The sequence below is a fragment of the Anabrus simplex genome, chromosome X (assembly GCF_040414725.1).
Source record: "Anabrus simplex isolate iqAnaSimp1 chromosome X, ASM4041472v1, whole genome shotgun sequence".
Taxonomy (NCBI): Eukaryota; Metazoa; Arthropoda; class Insecta; order Orthoptera; family Tettigoniidae; genus Anabrus; species Anabrus simplex.
In genome coordinates this window covers 103,798,345-103,816,376 of record NC_090279.1, presented here as the reverse complement: position 1 = coordinate 103,816,376, position 18,032 = coordinate 103,798,345, and the positions used below count along the sequence as shown (strand labels likewise).

Sequence of the window (18,032 nt, the reverse complement as noted above, 5' to 3'; positions counted from 1 at the left end):
ATTCATCCCTTCATTTGTTTAATAATCCTAATTGAACAAAATAATTACAAAGAAATATTTTGTAAAATATTGTTTCAAGTTGTTGTATTTTCCATTCAGTACTGTACAGGGCCTTCATAACCGTGCTTGAGCGCCATTTAGGCTATGATGGCCCTTCACCTCGCAAACATCTCAGCCCGTGTGATGTTCTCTTCTCTTGTGTGACATTTAAATCGAGCGATCTTCAAAAACTTCCCGTATTATCTCCTTAGACCTATTATCTAGCATGAAGTAACTATTACTCCTTTCTTCTTCTGTCACCTCTTGAAAGAATGGCCTGAGAGTGAACTCTATCGGTCAGCAATTATTGTTTCATGGAAAAATATAGGCCCTATAATTGTGCAAGCACTTATTGCGCACCAAATTCCTATCTTTACATCATGAAGTGGACGCACATGCAGCTGGTGGGGATTTTCTGCACTCCAGTAGCGATTTTTTTTAAAAGACTATTTATGTAACCACTTAAGTGCAGCCACGCCTCACCACTAAAAATTAAAAGTTCTGGGTCAACATACCATTCATGAATGGTCTGAAGCAACCAGTTACAATACCGAAACCTAGTGAAACTGTTGGGCGGCGGTGGGTTTGTACGGTTTGGCTTTTAACAGTTCTGTTGCTTCGTGCGCAGAAGATAATGACACATTCGCTTGTACGGTGAGGCGCGACAGGGATTTTATGGGAGTTCTTTCCAAGAGAGCTCCTGTTTCATAAACAATTTCTCATGTGCGTTTTCTTGATAAGAATGGACCCGATGGTGTGGAACTTCTTCACTAAATTACATTCAGTATTCCTATGGGGAGGGAGGATGCCAGGAAATTTGCAAATGAATCGAATGCTGCGCTGTAACTGGAGAAATCTTCACATAGCACAAAACAATAAATACACGCTGTTCTACTTTATAAGTAACTCATTAAACACACGCTAACTTTTGTATTCATACTGACACTCCACTATTTCAAAGCTAATACACCGAACACACTATCAGTACCAATATTAAACTGAACTATTGCGGTGAAGATGAGGGACTGCTGCAGTAGATCACATCAGCCGGACAAGAAGCAATACATCTCTTAATAAATGAGTCACCTGGACATGCTATCGCCTTCCTGTATAGTTCCCCGGACACTCCCACAGAGCCAAAGAATTACCCGGTATGATTCATGTGTGAACTCGGATAGCTCTTGGAGTTTATAGCCAGTTTCTAAGTCGGAAAACAGTCTATAATCTTTACAGTAAATTTCAGGAAACTGGAACGAAGAAAAATTAGATGACATTGGTCTTCATTTGGAAAATTCTCCTTAAAAAAAAATCACTTTGTCATCTCCCACAAAAAGTGGGAATGTCGTGTAGGTCTGTGAAAAGGCTACTAAAATAAGTGTGGGACATGCTTTGCAATCAGGTGACTCCATACGTAGGAAGTTGTATTAGACCCACATTCAATATTCTTCTCAGACAAAGGCTGGCCGTTACTGAAGTGCTGTTAAATCTTACTCCATGCATGAAGTGCCCCTCTATGTGCCGTTGGTGGTGACAGTTTTATTTTATTTTTTCTGTTACTTAAGTGAACTACCAGATAGAGGTACTACTAGGGATTTGTGGCACCCTCGGTCCCCCGATTTATCTTCCTGCAGTTCTTATCTCTGGGGTAAATTAAATAAGCCCTGTACAGGTTGAACCCGCCTCAATACAAGAACTGAAAAATGATGCCAGGAATTCCTTACATTAATTACAGTGAGTGAGGAATAATTTCCTGAAGAGGTACCAGAAATGTGTGGAGAAAGAAGGCAGGCAGTTTCAGTACCTTCTTTCATAATTTGGTAAGTAATGAACTTGTGTACCTGTTTACCTTCCCGCTACTGACCATGACCTTCATGCAGCAAACAAGATATGTACTCGCTCATAGTAAAAACACAATGCAACGGAGTAAGGCATATCTGATCACTGTGTAGTTTCTTCATTTCACAGTCAGATCTAAGAAAATTACAGTATATTTGCTCTGTTGGATTTCTGGATTGTTGTGTCTTCTTCTTTCTGCTTCACAGCTGAGTTGTCATGGCTATCATAATTCAGCCAGTTAGCTGATAGATTCCTCTCCATCCAGTGTAGTTATTCAGGGAGAACTCAGTCAACGCATCATGTTGGCACTCGTCTTCTTGGGGCATTTTGCTAAATGCTAGACTTCTTAGGACAATATTTGAACATTCCTACAACATCTGTCCCAAGAAGTAGGCATTTCATAAGAATCAGCAGCTAAACTGTTAAAATTAAAACCGTGACAGAGCAGAAATCACGAATAGGGTGAGAGGCGAAACCAGGACAGTGTCTTTACCCATTTATAAAAAGTACCTGTAGTATATCGGCATTCGAGTACAACGGCTGCCCTATTTAAATTTTCATTTACTGATGGTAGAAGACATTTTCTGCCCTTGTAGGCTGTGTTCCAACCCCCCAACATTTCCCAGTATTCAGTTTTAGGAATCCCAAAGGAGTAATACTAATACTGTGATATCTGTGTGATATAAATACCATAAAATGGGGTTATATCATACAATGTTTTCAGTTTTTCTTTCACCACGAAGAAACAGGTGCGTGAAATACTCTTATTGTTGGGTATATTCACCACGTCGATCCATCATGTTGGCACTCAACTATTAACTTTTGTGTAATTTCAAACAATATCCTGGAATGTCTTTTTTTTTTTTTCATTTACAAATGTTGAGTGTCCAAAGTAACCTTGCATTTCAGATAACTTCTGACATACTTGTCCAGAGTTTTACAATACATGGGGTTACTTCAGAAGCCTAAACAATTATTTTTTTACAAAATTTATTTGACATCCAAAAAGTAACGGAATGTATTTCAAAATAGGAAACAAAAATGAAAAGAAAAAGAAAAAAAGAGTAATAATATAATTGTAAATTGTCCCATCACTTCATTAGACTTCTCACTATGGAAACCAGCAGTTGAACTTCAATGAATTTTCCTCTTCACTCAAGTGGCTTTGGTAATTATCTAATAATTTGATCTTTCATGATAGGCTCAAAGTATGTCAGGAAACACACATCTACACTTTCTTCTGAAACTGCTACAGTCATTCCAGCAAACTGTCTTGCATAATGTAAATAAATAAACGAATACTGGATTAAAGCGACTATATTTATTTAATGAAGCCGAGCTTTCAGCAAAATTGCATTGGACTTCATCAGGGCATGTTATGTTGTGCTTCCAACACTGAGCAAAGAAATTCAAACGAACGTGGAAGTAGGGCAGTGAATCACAGCCCATGTTCCTTTGAATTTCTTTGCTCACTGTCGGAAGCAGAACTTAACATGCTGATGGAGGCCAATGCAGTTTGGCTGAAAGGTCGGCTTCATTAAATAAATATAGTGGCTTTAATCCATTACGTTCGTGTCTTACATAATATTTGTTTTCATATTTTAATAAAAAATTAGCCACCAGAAAGAATCCGCCTTTAAATTCAAAATTCTCATTTCTTAAGTCACTCTGATGTTCCAGAGGTTCCTCGTTACTAGTGTTGCAAGTTACTGCTTTTTCGTTACTTTCAGTAGGGGCGAGGTGAGGACCTACAATAGACTGTTGGCGTGGAACAAATGCTTTGTAGGTGCAGTTCATGTTGTGATCACATCCAGGAGTTTCTTCAGCACATATTTGGGTCGAAAGGAATGAGGAAGCCAGTCTATATGTTCTTAGATTGATTGGCAGAAATTGTACTAATAATACAATGGAACCTCGATTATCCATTTCCGGAAGCTACATTTTCCCAGATTATTCGTTCAAATTACTTGGCCCCGCTGGCATCCTGATTAAATCACGTTGTAAAAGTCCCACATCCGTTTCCCAAATAAACGATTTCCCGGATCAAGCTTCCAGAAATTTCAGTCTCATCAACGCTAAATCCTCGATCAAGCGTTTTTCAAGAAACTTTATCTCACGAAAGGACGGCTACGACATACTTATGGATCTTGGCGTTAACGCCGTGTCATTGCGATAATTAGAGCAAGTACTGTACTAGGCGGTGAACTTGCTTAAGGGACCATCTTAGCATCGCATTTGGGTGTATTGTTTGGAGAATCCTCGGAAATCATAAAGCAGAGAGTGGCCACAATGAAAGGAGAATGAGCGCATTGTGACAGCTCTACTTGAAGACGTTCGTACGTTTTGTCCAGGGTTATAGGTGTTTACTTTTTTTTATTGTATCGCCGAGCAGATTTTCAAACTTTCCTCGTGACACTGTATAGTCACTGGGCTTTCAGGCAGGTTTCGAAACTGCTCCTTCTTAACACAAATCTAGTATTTTAATATTATTGTATACGATTTTATAATCGATACCAGATCAGATGTTGCTCCTTACATACATAAAGCCATGGGAGTTCTTGGGATTGCCTGTTACCGTTTTCTTCCTAATATAACACTGGGAATTTTTTATTTTTTGTGTTAAAATGCCATAAAACAGCAGTTGTTTTATTTGCGCACATTGCATTTAAAAAGTTTGTGTCATTTTGCAGACTTGTGCAGTGAGTGCACTTGTCAGCTGAGCTCGGTCACGAACAACCATAATTTCTGAAGTTTCTTTCCATTTCGATTGCGATTAGTGATGAGCAGAATTGAATAAATTGAATATAATGCATTCGAGAACTTTTGAGAATCGATACATTCTAAACCATATTCTCGAGTTCAGCATAATCTCTAAAAGTCAGTGAAGGCCTAATTTACGCAGTACAAGATTTCCAGAAACTGACTGCGAACAGTCTACCAGTGAACAAATTACAATGGAAAAGAAGGGATTTTGCCATCATGTTGTATGTTTTTGTATCTAATGTGCTTTATTTTATTAGATTAGAGAATTAAAACAACTTGTGGTCGATTGTTTGGCTTGGCGCTATTAGATTTTTCAAAGAGTTTGGCTGATCAATGTTGATGAACTGACGTAAGTTTCCCCGGTAAAACTGAATATAAAATATCGAGATTTTTATCTTGCGTACTGGTAATTAATGTTTGAAACCAGTCCACAGACTGACTTGCCTGCCTCTCACCTGGAGGGCCTCGGTTCGATTCCTGGCCAGGTGAGGCATTTCTACCTGGATATAAGGGCTGGTTCCAGGTCCACTTAGCCTACGTGATTACCTTTAATTGAGGAACTATCTAATGATAAGATGTCGTCCCCGGTCTCGAGAGCCAGGAATAACGGCCGAGGGGATTCTTCACGCTGATCGTGTCACCTCGCAATCTGCAGGCCGTCAGGCTGAGCAGCAGTCGCTTGGTGGGCAAAGGTCTATTGGGGCTGTAGTTTTGTTTGTTTTGGGAGTGTTAGTGAGATTATAATTATACACATTTAATTTTTTGTGATGTTTAGCCAAATTGTTGACGGTTTTCATTCATTCCCGGATTTTCAGTCTTCCCGTGTTGTACGTTTTTTTTCGTGGTTCCTCCAAAAACAGAGAATTGAGGTTCCACTGTAAAAATAAATATTTTGTCTGGCTATTTCTAGCGTCGTGCAGCTCTCTGACAACGTGGGCAGCATCTGCCATGTATAGGAAACTTGTGTTGTTGTACTGTAGTGTCATGTATGGTATGTGAGTCGCAGGGATGTTGGGGACAGTTTCTCTAACTTTATGTAGGTGACATTCCCACAAAGTTTCATGAAAATCCATGCATTAGGTAAAAATATATTTTCATCTCCGGAGTGTCGCCTTAAAGCGTTGAATATGCATTTTACGCAACAGATATATCCAGCAGCCCTACGAAACATTTCTATTTCAACAAATTAAATATTGTGGTTTTTCGAAGTTTTTATTGGATTGATCTGTTTTTGGTTGGGTTATGAATACAATAATTTGACCTTGCGATCAGTTTAGTTTAGAGTTTATTTCTTGTTTTTTTTAATCTTTTTTTTTTTTTTGGTATATCATCTGTTTGCTATACTTCCCGAACTATAATTTTGCATCTTCTGATTACTCCGTTGTTGCACGTGCGTGCGTAATCTTTTTCTCGTAATGGTTGGGCCATGTTCAAGGTCAAATGATTCCGATATTCTTGAATTTTCAAATTTTAATAATTATTTTTGGCTTTACATCGATTCATTTCTGAAATCCTCTTAGTTTCCTATATTAGTGTGATTTATTTTATTTTAATGTGTGTTAAACTGTTTACATGTTGATTTTTTGTAATTTAGTTGCAAAATCGCAAAAATTAGTTTGAGCTTCTTTGAGCAAACCCCTGCATATAGGGTTATTGCAAGTGTGTTAAACTATTCATGTTGCAGCAGAAGGTATGAAATCTGATTTGGCTCAGGCAATTTCATTATGACGTTTTCCTCGGAAACATTCATATAAAGTTGCCCTTTTTCTTTAAACAAAATTTCTCATATTCATGTATTTTTTCAATATAATGAATAAGTCTCTTCTTTTTGTGTGTGTGAAACTGAATCAGAAATCATTGTCCTGGAAGACATGGTTGGTCAAAGTCTCATCTTCTTGCTCCTCTTTCAGCAGATTAGCTGCATAATCAGCTTTACTATCACTGAGCATTAAATCAGTTTTCTCTTCTGAATCGCTTTCTTCCTGGAAAACATTCTGTGCAGTTCTAGTGAGTGTGTTGGTCGTGCAGTGAGAGTCTTGCATTTGTGACATGGTGGGTTTGAATCCCACCGTCAGCAGTTCTAAAGATGGTGTCTGTGTCTGATAGACCCCTGTTTTGATTGGACAGATTCCAGTTGCCTCAAAACCCGAGCAGATATTTCTGGTTGTGAACATTATAGGGAAAGCCCTGCCTTCAGCCGGATCATACCTGGGTTCATTGTTGTCCAGTAATTTATGGCTTTATTATAATAAATTTTACATGGCCTACACAGTGTTCAATTAAGGACTATAAATAATGTGAGGTGTGAGGAGGGAAAGTAGCATTGTAATCCTTGTGTGCCTTGTTATTGACAGCCACGTTCACCTAAAGTGGTCAAGGAATTCTTTAAAAATACATTCGTTTGACTATCCAGATGGATTGACAACATATGATCCTCAAAATGTACTTTTCCAAACTGTTTCATTCCTTTTGGAGTCATTGGTTTTGTAGAACATGGATTGTAAAGAGACCAGATTTATGCACATTATGTATTCTATATGCTGAAAAGGCCCAAGTACTCAAATTGTCAGAAAATATCTGAACATTACATTGATTAAAACCTGTGGCTCGGGTCTCAAAGAAATATCGCTTCCAGTTCACCAAGCTATTATTTGGTCATGCCGCTGTGATGGTTATTTAAGACTACCGTATTTAATTTTGCAAACTGAAATGACAATTTAGGCACATCATAATGCATCACTGCTGCAAGCGTGATACAATCAAGCAATTGTAACTTGACTTCTTTACTAAATATTTTCTCAACTGCATTACGGTCTAGAGGAAAAAGTAAATTGTTCTGAATTTCCAAGATTTCACACAACTGCGAAGTGTGGAAAGTTTGACGAAGTAAAGCTTCACGTATGCTAAGTTCCTTGTTTATCGCTGCATTGTTTACATTTTCATCATCTTTCTTTTTTGTTTTGTAACTCCTGTTTTGCTTCTAGGCATTGTAGAAACGTAGAACCAAAACATGACAACAATTCTGTAATTTGAAATGAACAGAACTATTCACTAGCTATTAGCATTAACCCCAAATGCTATTGCCACACCAGAAGCCTGAAGTCAGTTTTATTCTAAAACAAATTAAGTTTAAAAAACACATTAAGTCCATTTCTATTAACCATTCGATTTTCAACTATAGTCAAATGAAATAGCCTGTATCATGTAGACTGCTTCAGGTTATTAGGTTTGCATCTATTAATTCTGACTGAATAAGAACATATGAGGTAGCCATTTCAGAAAAAAAGCTGCATTTCTCTTTATAGGTTAGGTAGGGGGAAAAAAATGAAACTGCATTTACGTAATAACATAACCCTTAAGAACTACCAATATGCCAGTTTGAAAGCACTTCACAAAGTCATTTGGAACTGAAAATACAATCGATGCCCAGGGTGGCAAAGTAATAAACTAATCCAAAGAATTTGTACTAAGAGCAAAGTCACAGTCGTGCTTTGTTGATGCTTCTCTTCTTTCTGCTCTTTGCATAACTTCTTGTTATTTTGTCTACCATAACTTTTCTTGGTCCCCCTTGGTTTACTTCGCCAAGATCTTGCCTTCAGTTACATTTGTACTGTTCTCCGAATTGTACTGGTGCCTCTTTTTTCTGTTCTGTCCAAGAAGTTCTGGTTATATTGCTCCATTGCGTCCACAGTTTGATGTCCATCTCTCGCAGTCCATCTCTTTCAGTGTTAAGTGCTGTTTCATTTTATTTTGAGAGCTGTGACCGTGAGGGCAGTGCAACCCATCACTAGGTAGCCCCTTACTTGTTCAGTGAACACAGTGGTGGTTTTTATTTGCGATTCAAACTCATATTCTGTAATAAAACGTGTATTTCCATTTGAGGAATTACATCATTGATCCTGCCTCATACCATGAGGATTTTGACTTTGATCCCTATCAGCTTATGTGAGAACAACTGACAGTCTAGAAAGCGTCACCTCGTAATCTGTAGGTTTTCGAGCTGAGCAGTGGTCGCAGTGCCGTGGGTTTCTCTTATTGTTTATGAAACCATGTCTTTATTTAAATTCTAAAAAATGTTATGTAATTACACTTCACTTTGAAAAGGAATTTTGTAGGATTCTCAGTTATATTTATAGGTTCTTAAAAACTGATTGACATAAAGTGATGACCAAAAAACTCTGATCTTTTCAGGCTCACTTATGTCATACATACTGTGTCTTAAGAAGGATTGAGAAGTTGCTGAAGAGGTTTATAATGGAAATAGTACCCAGTGTTAATGCACGTGGAAACCAAATTGCAACAAAACCGTATTTAAACTTACTGTCTTAGCATTGTGGCTGCATCAAGCAGGCTGGAGAAGAACTGCATGGAACCAGCCCCTCCTGTGATTTGATCTTTTGTCTGAAACTCACTGCTTCTTATCTTAACTTTTCTTCACCTAGATAAATATGTTTGCTTGCATTTTCTTTAAAAGATCAGCTTGTGACATGCAATGTAACGTAATTGTTCGAGAGATTTGGGAACTGAATTTGAAGAGATTATTATAGAAATGTGTAATGTAGTGTTTTAGGTTAGCAGCCAGATCAGTTTTTCATGATGTGAGCATCATTAAATTGTGAATGAAGTTATTGTGATGTGTTGGATGAATTATATTTTGCCATTGGAAAGAGGAGGGCGCAAGTAAGCTTTTCACGTCCAAAAAAAAATCTTCTGATGAATTGAAGAAACTGATAGGCGATTTTCACCTAGGTGAAGAACAACAACAAGGCGTACAATGTGTCCTGTGCAAAGTTGCTATACCCATGTCTGTAGTTGGTTGTAAGCATCCACATTCAGACATGTTACACATCCAACATTGGCTTAACGCATTGGTGACGGACTCCAAACAGAGGATAGTTGTAGCCTGCACTCAAACTACTGTAATTCCAAACGTATCCAAGATATTGACTTCAAACGGAACATTTACTCCCCATGTTGGCTTAGTAGTTCTGTATGGTGTAATAACTTTTAAAGCATTACCCATTGTGATGCCATTTGATAGTCTTTCTCAGCCTGGTGAAGTAGGAAAGTTATTGCTCTGTCCTGTTATCTACGCCTTTCAGATAATTATGTTCAACTATGCACGTACTCCCCATTTAGTATTGGACATTCCTCATTAGAAATATCCAATCCACTGTCATTTGACTGGTCTGCACTTCATTCATCACATTATGACCGAAAAGCAGAAAGAAATATGGAGCGACTTTATCTGCGTGGACGTAGTGATCTCGCAGGAATGGATGCAGGCATTGTGTGACTTGTGACACGTGGTAATATGATTCTTAGTGCACAGTATTCAGCACAAAGTGTAGGAACAAAAGTTTTCGTTAGCCAGACTTTCAGTGCAAATGCAGGTCATGTGAAAAACTTGTGATTTGATATCGTGTCATGAGGTGTGTATTCCTTGATCTGTCTTGCTACTTTGCACATTTTTGTGCTATCGCCGCTATTATTACCTAGAATTCATCACAAATATTGGTATCCATTAGCCACACTAAAACTCCAAAGAATAAATTTCCGGTATTGTTTGTTAAAAGAAAGAAAGCTGCAGCAATAGCTGCCTTCCACTGTATAATTCACGACTACACCGCTTGAAATTTATTATTATGCTACGAGATTGTAGCAGCAATCAAGCAAACCGTAGATGCATAGAAATGAGAATTCTTGTAGCCCATCACCTACTGTCGGCTGAGAAACAATGAGAATTCTTGGAGCCCATCACCTACTGTCGGCTGAGAAACAATGAGAATTCTTGGAGCCCGTCACCCACGTGTTAAGGTAAGAACATGGCTCATTCATCTGTGGTGTTTCTCATCCCATGAAGGAACGATCTGGCTTGTATCACAGTTCCTGACAAATATTCTATTCATATTGAGTGTGAGAATTCTGTTTGTTCATGAGTATATCTTGCATAATAATAATAATAATAGAAGTAGTTTTTTTTTTTTTTTTTGTGCTTGCTGACAACTTGTTCTTAAATAGCTTTGACTAAACAGAGTGATGTATGTTTTTTAACAGTTGTGATTCTATAAGAATGAGTGAATGAAAGAGTATTTCCATGCAGATAAGCCTCAGTGAAATCAAATGCGTTTTCTTGTCTTGATGAGGCAGTGAATATTATTTGTGTATCTGTGTGCTATTCAAGAAATAGAAGGTTTGTACTGTATAGTGAGCAAACACTGTAATGATGCTTTGTTAGCTCCTGTTTTTGATAATTACCGGGTCAGGGATGACGCCAGCCTCCGTTGAGGAGCTAATGAAGATGAATGAAAGAAGGAGATACTGGGACCTATTCTGTCCCGGCAGTCGGCGCATTCTCATTGTGCTTAAACTATCCTTGTCATTAATTTATCCTACTATTAAATTGAAATTCATTCAATGATGATGATGAGGAATATATGACTTTTTTATGGAATTGTACGAAACTGCAGAAAAGGCATATTTTCACCACCAGGTTGTGCGGGTGAAACCTTCGGTCAGAACTTTTTGTAAAATATTATCTGTTTCTTTTATACAAATTATTTTTCCAGATTTTCTGTGAATATTTAAATGTTGGGTCCAAATATGATTTCTTGCTGAACCTACAGACTGAACGGTATGTTTGCATTTCACTTGTGGATGTCAGGCTTCAGTAATTAGTAAACTAATAACTACAACATTTTATATTTTTGTGAAGAATGACTTGACCTATGATCAATGTTTGAATAAAAATGAATAAATTCTGAGCATGAGAATTTGAAATATCTTTTTATTATAACACTTGGTTGTTAAAAAAACTCTTCAGCAATCCAAAATAATTCCTTTGGGACCCTGACTCAGTGCTGTAGTTGGGCTGGTACAATGTAGCACGCCCCTTTCATTTTCAGTCAAAATAAAGTTATATGTTAGCTGTTTGAAATCTTTGTGATTATGTTATATCATCTTGACTTCAAAACTTTGCAGTGACTTCAAGGATTAATAAAGGAGTTTGGAACGTTGTGAGCTGGGGATCGTCTATCATTTGTCTAACAAAATAGTGTCTTGTAACAAACTGTGAGACGCGATGTTACCTAGCAACAGTACCTTGAGAGCCTGCATGGTTGCTAGGTAATATCACGTCACATTTATAATCATTTGATTTTCCTAATGTGTTTTTCTGACTACAGCACTGCCATGATTGCCCTGGATGTAACTTTTTTGTACTTTTGACGGTGTTTACCATATTCACGTTAACCTATAGTAGAATATTTTGTCGAAAGTTTTAAAATGTAGTTAACTTTATATGGTTCTTGCATTTGGATGACCAACCATTCCAGTTTACCTGAGTTAGTCACACTTATGGCGCTTAAGTCCCGATTAATATCACAGAGGCGCAAGTTTAGATTTCATAAATGTTTATTGCCAGATGGAGTAGCAACATCATATTGAGGTGCAAAGTTCAGTGTGCGTCCCTATAGATGTGCCCAGTATGCTCCCTAGTAGCAGTATCATTTAGAATAACTTACAATTCACTTTTTGCATTAATAAATATTATTATTGATAATTATCGGTGGTAGTGTGTCATGCTGCTAATCCCACAATAATGCATTCAAAGGGCGGCACTTTACGTCATGGGATGTATGCACGCATATCCAACCCTTGTCCCGTTTCTATACAGGGTCTGGTTTGAAGGGAAATGGACTTCATAACTGTAGCTATGGATGCCCTACCTGATGTCAACTTCATGATGTGATATATGATAGTAGGAACGGAGAGGGTGAAACCTGGTGGTGGCACATAGCACCAATGGTTCTTCTCAAGGCTTACTGTGTCCATCAGCAGCGTTGTATAAGAACACTGCAGAGAAATTCACACAATGTACCATTCCTACCCTGGTGGCAGCAACAAACCATGCAGACTAGACTTATTTCGGGTTTGTCTGCCAAAATGAATTAAAAACTCTGTTGTATATCCATTTCTCTGTCATTAAACAGAACATCATAATTGACTTACTATGGATTTGTTTTCTGTAAAGTAATCGCAGGTCTTTGTCCCAAGTTGACTTTCTGGAAAGTTGGTCACCCTGTCTCGCATTAAGTGTATACAGTTTAAATTTGTATGATATTACCGTAACAAATTTTGAAAGGAAATAGCACGTTATTTTTATAGTGTATACAGTTAACAGAATTTATTACGGTCAACATCTAGCTTGTAATATGTGAATATTTTGAATATGTGCACCTTCCTTTTTATGTTGGCAACTTTCAGTTTTGAGATAGTGAACATCTGCAACAGAGACTAAAGAAGAATCTTAAAATAGAATAATTGCTTGATTTGCTTATTTCATGTACAACTGAATTTGTTTGTGTAAATGAGATAAATGAAAAACTCTTCAGTTGTGAATGTTATTTTGTCTTCTTTTCAAGTTCATCAAGTTGTTCTTTCCGTAAAATGGCTCAGAAAATAAGATATTGATTAAATATTGAAGGAAGATTTAAACTCTTTTGAGTTTGGTGTAAATAAATAAATAAATTCCTTTGTCTTTTTTTGTTGAATATCACTCCATGAGATTTGACACTTACTATTATTTATATATTATCTTTTTATGATCCTATGTTTTAAAGAAAAATAGAATGTTAGACTATAAAGTACATTGACAAAACTGGATTGATGTGTTTCTATGTAACTCCTTAAAAAGCCTATAGAGCTATATGTCCAAGGATAAGTTTTTCTTACTTTAAAGTTATTTGCTGTTAGGGAGAAATGCATTTTCATTGCTGTTTATACTGAAATTCTTTATGTTTTCAGACAGTGAACATCTGCAACAAAGAGTAAAGACATATATCTGATCATGACCGGGGTGAAAAAATCCTACTTTAACACAGTCCACAATCCTCGATGGGCAGTTTTGAAATTTAGAGTTATGTCTAAGTTTCACAGCTGTGTCATGACAATACCAATACTATTACCATCTCGTCCTGTCTAGTTTGCTGGATTATTGTTCATCTTTATGCTGGTGTAGCCTCCACTGTTTGATGAAGGAGGCAAGACAATTACCGCAGTATGCCTTTTATTTATATATATATATAGGTTACACGCTGTAAAGGGTGAACGGGGATGTTGGCTCACATGTTGCATGTGGTCTCTGAGAACTCCTCCTGAGCGAGTGGGGAGTGTTAATGAGTTAAGGAGAGGGTGAACTCTGTTTCAGCTCATGTTGAATAATATCTCGCTTCGACTGTGAACAGTATAACTTCACCCTAAATGAACACTGTGGAGAGTGTACCACCCTGATGTTTAACCCATTCACTGCCAAACCCGTATATATACGTTATTGAACGCCGTGCCTCGTCCGCCAAACCCATATATATACGTTTTTATGCAGTGTGTACTTTACTGATCTTACAAATGAATGCGATATAGTGTCATGCTTTGAGATTCCATGGAAATGCTCAAATAAGTTCTCTGCAGCAGATATACCACTCCATTTTGCACATTGTGAAAGTGATCTGGTGTTATTTTAGCTTCATTGGCGTGGAACATCTTTCCCACTTACGTGTAGCCATCATAGCGTCTTGAAGTTTACATTCATCTGTTGTTGATGAAGAAATTGAATGTTTCTTCATAAATAGTGCTTCTGGAGAGTTGTATTTTGATAAGCAATCATCGCGGCCCAGTGGATACTGACGTTCAGAAGGGTCGCTATGACTGAGGAATTGAGAGTGTAGGAGATATACATTCAACGGACAAGTTCAAGATGCAGTATTCGGCATCAGAACGTACACCATTTACATTGGAAGCAAGTGCTATGCTGAGCTCTCGGCGCTGTTGGATCTCCAAACATTGGTCCGTCTTTATTCTGTTGATGGTCGAGGAATGTTGCTTGGAACAAAATGTGGACTCAAACATACACATGATCTGTGCTGCTTTCTCGGTGTCCTATTGTGACAGATCCGTAGTTTTAAGATAGAATTCTTTTAGTCTAATCTTTCCAATTGCACTGATGGTGGGAAATCATCAGGGGTAACTGAGAAAGGAGTGCTCAACAATTATTTCTTTTCCAGAACATTGAGTTCGAAAGACTGCAGAAGTTGAATTATCTTCTTTGGAGAATATTCAAAAGAGGTCTCTCAGGTGGCAAGTTTAAAGATTGAAAAAGACTATTTATTTTGAATTTGCTGCTTAAACAACTTTTCTGTGAAGGCTCTGAGTTTATCGTGCTTCTCTACGATATCCATTTCAGATCAGACATTACTGTGCCTGTCCTTTCACTTCCAGGAAAAGAGAGATTTCTTCGCGAAGGGCAAAAAATACGTCAAGAACATTTTCCCCGACTTAGCTAGTGAACAGTGCTGTGGTAGGGTATATCACAATAGAGTAAATTAATGTATTATTTGGGTCCACCTTTTCAATACAAAATGTAAAGAGTTTAAATTACATAAATGATTAGGGACTAGTTTCGACCTAGTACTAGGTCATCATCAGCCTAAAGCAAAAGTAAAACACAAACACCGAAGAAATTAAACAATGTAAAGACACGTAAGGTCTCGTAAAAGTACATACCATGTGAGATATTGTGCAGCACTATGTTAAAAAATAACTATGAAAGAGATTCTTAAAAAGTCCAGTGTACATTAAAAAGATGTTATAGATAGGAATCCTTGAGTTGCTGGAATATGCAGGCTCCTTTAAGATGCAGGTATCCAATTGAAGAACCTAATCATTTATGTAATTTAAATTCTTTACATTTTGTATTGAAAAGGTGGACCCAAATAATACATTAATTTACTCTATTGTAATCACAGTTCAATACGGATCTATCACTATGAAACTCATTTCATTTAATTAAGGGTATATCACTGTAAGCCACTTCGAGATCTTGTGAAAGCCCTTTGAACTGACGAGTCACAGATTTCGATTCTACTGTTGCGACACAGATTGCTTTTTGGTGAATAAAACAATCAACACTCAGCACGTCCTTCCCGACTTTACATTTAACTTTGCTTCTGAAGCCTCTGAATGGAGCTCTCCCCGTGGTGCGTTCATGTTGTCCACGAGTTCACAAACCACCTCAAACCTGTAGCACTGTAATCCAGGGTTCATATATAGCTAGTTGACTTTCACAAAGTGCAAGCAGAAAAGCCACAAAATGATGAATCTTATATTTCAGCTTTCTTTCGAAGTCCCCTCCCATGCCACGAATGCGACGATACACTGTCTTGCTTTGAGAGACAGATCGCTTCAAATTTCCAATTTCACTGAAGGCTCTGCCAAGAACAGTTTCCCATTCATCGCAGTGATGTGAGCGACTTTGTAACTTGCTTGAATTTCTGCCTCACTGGTATTTTTTTTTTATATCGTTCACCTGGAAAAGAAAGTACGAATAAGTTTTGCTAGTAACCTGTAACGGCTTATCTCAAATGAATCTACATTGATATTTTTCTTGCTGTCTCGCCCTTCAGGCTAGCTTTGAGCTCCTCCAGTGCTCTTTGCCTTCCTTCTGTTTGTACAGAGGTGAATGAAGAGTAGTATTATGACTAGACCTGGGAATTTTAGGTGCAAAATTACCCTCTGTGGGCGGGGGGACGCAGACTAATAATACACCCACAGTATCCCCTGCCTGTCGTAAGGGGCAACTAAGGGATATTAGAACCACATGATTAGATTTATTACGTGCAGAACACCATGGGTCGACGTTACATAGGAGCGGTACCATTATGCGAGGAACACTACTGGTCTGGGCGTTGTTTGTGTCATCGTGTGCATTCCACTGTATTCAGAATGGCTCTGTGTTACCTATGAATAGTACCACTTTATAATGAACACCATGGGTCTATGTTGCCTGGAAGTAATACCATAACAAAGAGGAAGCGAGTGCTCTCTCGTAGTTCATAAGCAGTGGCGGCAGACTGCGCTGCTCACGTTAATACACAAGCAATATACAAAACGTATGTGAAATAAATTCTCTAAGACTTTAAGTTGCCACAATGACCTTTAAATTATTCCCTTTCATGTGCCATGTGTGTACAGTCCAGGAATATTTGAATAGATGAAGCTAGTAAACACACTAATTTAATGGCTTAATGTTATCCTCTGAAAAGGTTTGAACATCAGTAATTCTGAAATGACTTTCCAAGTATTGAGATATAGTCAAAACTATTATAGATTTCACATTATCTAAGACGTATACAAAAAGTTTTAATTCTCCCTCGAAAACGTTAGTTTCCGAAACCTTGGAGGACTTCCGGGACGATTTCGTTGATTCGGACTATAGCAGCTCTTTCCTTATTTTCTTTGTATGGAAGAAGAATTGTCACCTTATGTAATGAAACACTAATTTTCCCACAAGGTCATATCTGTGATCACTGCTGCATCCAAAATCTGTGGGTCGGACAACTATAGAGTCTATGCTGTCCAAACATGGTGTATCACCCATAAATTTTGTTCTCTTTGCAATTTTTCTGAGACGACCTTTTCTACTTGCAATATCAACCTAAACACACATGGTGAAGGATACGTCAAGTATCACAAGCCGTTCTTCATGCCATAATCTTTAATGAGGGTAAATGTTACCAGTGGAAGCTCAGGTGGCTGTTCACTACGAAGGGTGCGAGTACAATCTAAGCAGTCAACATATTTGTCACTTTCTCTTGCTATGTAGCCTGCCAAGTGAAACACTAAATTCTGTTTTGTGAGGATTCCCTCGTAAGGAAGAGTTATTTCATTTTTCCAGTCCGTGAATAATATTTTTTCTTTAATTTTGACCTCTGCGGAATCTTTAATTTCGTTATTCATACGTTCACTTTCTTCAGCCGTTGCATGGATATGCAGTCGAATTTGAGGTGAGTTTGGTAGGTATATACACAGACTGCAGCATGTTTAAATGTAAAAAGTCTGCAGTGAAGGGTGATCATCACAACTAAAGAAACACAAAATACCGAAATGGCAGTTCAAAGATTGATTAAATTTTGTCGTTGGGTCATATCTAAATCCTCGGCTCCACAAGTAGTCCACCATTTCCAGAGTACTTTCCAAGGTTACTCTTAATGATTCCAAAGTTCTTGAAGATGTAAATGTGTTTTTCTGAGATGTGATGTTTTCTAAAAGTTCAAGCAATATTTTGTGACAGAGAACTTTTATAAAGCCCTTTCACGGGCAATGTGGAGTTAAGGACATGTGCAAGGTTATTGATTTCTCATGTGAAAATTTCTGTGTGCTCACTATTACTGAATTCATTAGGCTTAATTTCTCTAAACAGCTTTATTGTGTTGGCTGCACTATTACTGAATAACTGAAAAGCTAACCTGGCGTTCATCCTCTTTGGGTCTATGTGAGAGGATGTTATATTAGGACAACTTCGAAGACAGCGAACTCAGGAGAACTGTCAGTTTGATGTA

General features: G+C 37.7%; 1 protein-coding gene across 2 annotated transcripts in view; it reads left to right on the top strand.

The window, feature by feature from the left end:
- Nucleotides 1-13,539, top strand: part of LOC136886349 (ran-specific GTPase-activating protein) — a 78,411-nt gene extending 64,872 nt beyond the window's left edge. The window contains exon 7 of one of the 2 annotated variants that reach the window (XM_067159088.2): nt 13,444-13,539. The gene's annotated coding sequence lies outside the window, so the exon portion shown is untranslated. Of the gene's footprint in view, nt 1-8,829; nt 11,419-13,443 lie in introns of those variants that run through there. The other variant, XM_067159087.2, reaches the window with a different exon arrangement.
- The last annotated feature ends 4,493 nt before the right edge of the window (nt 13,540-18,032 follow it).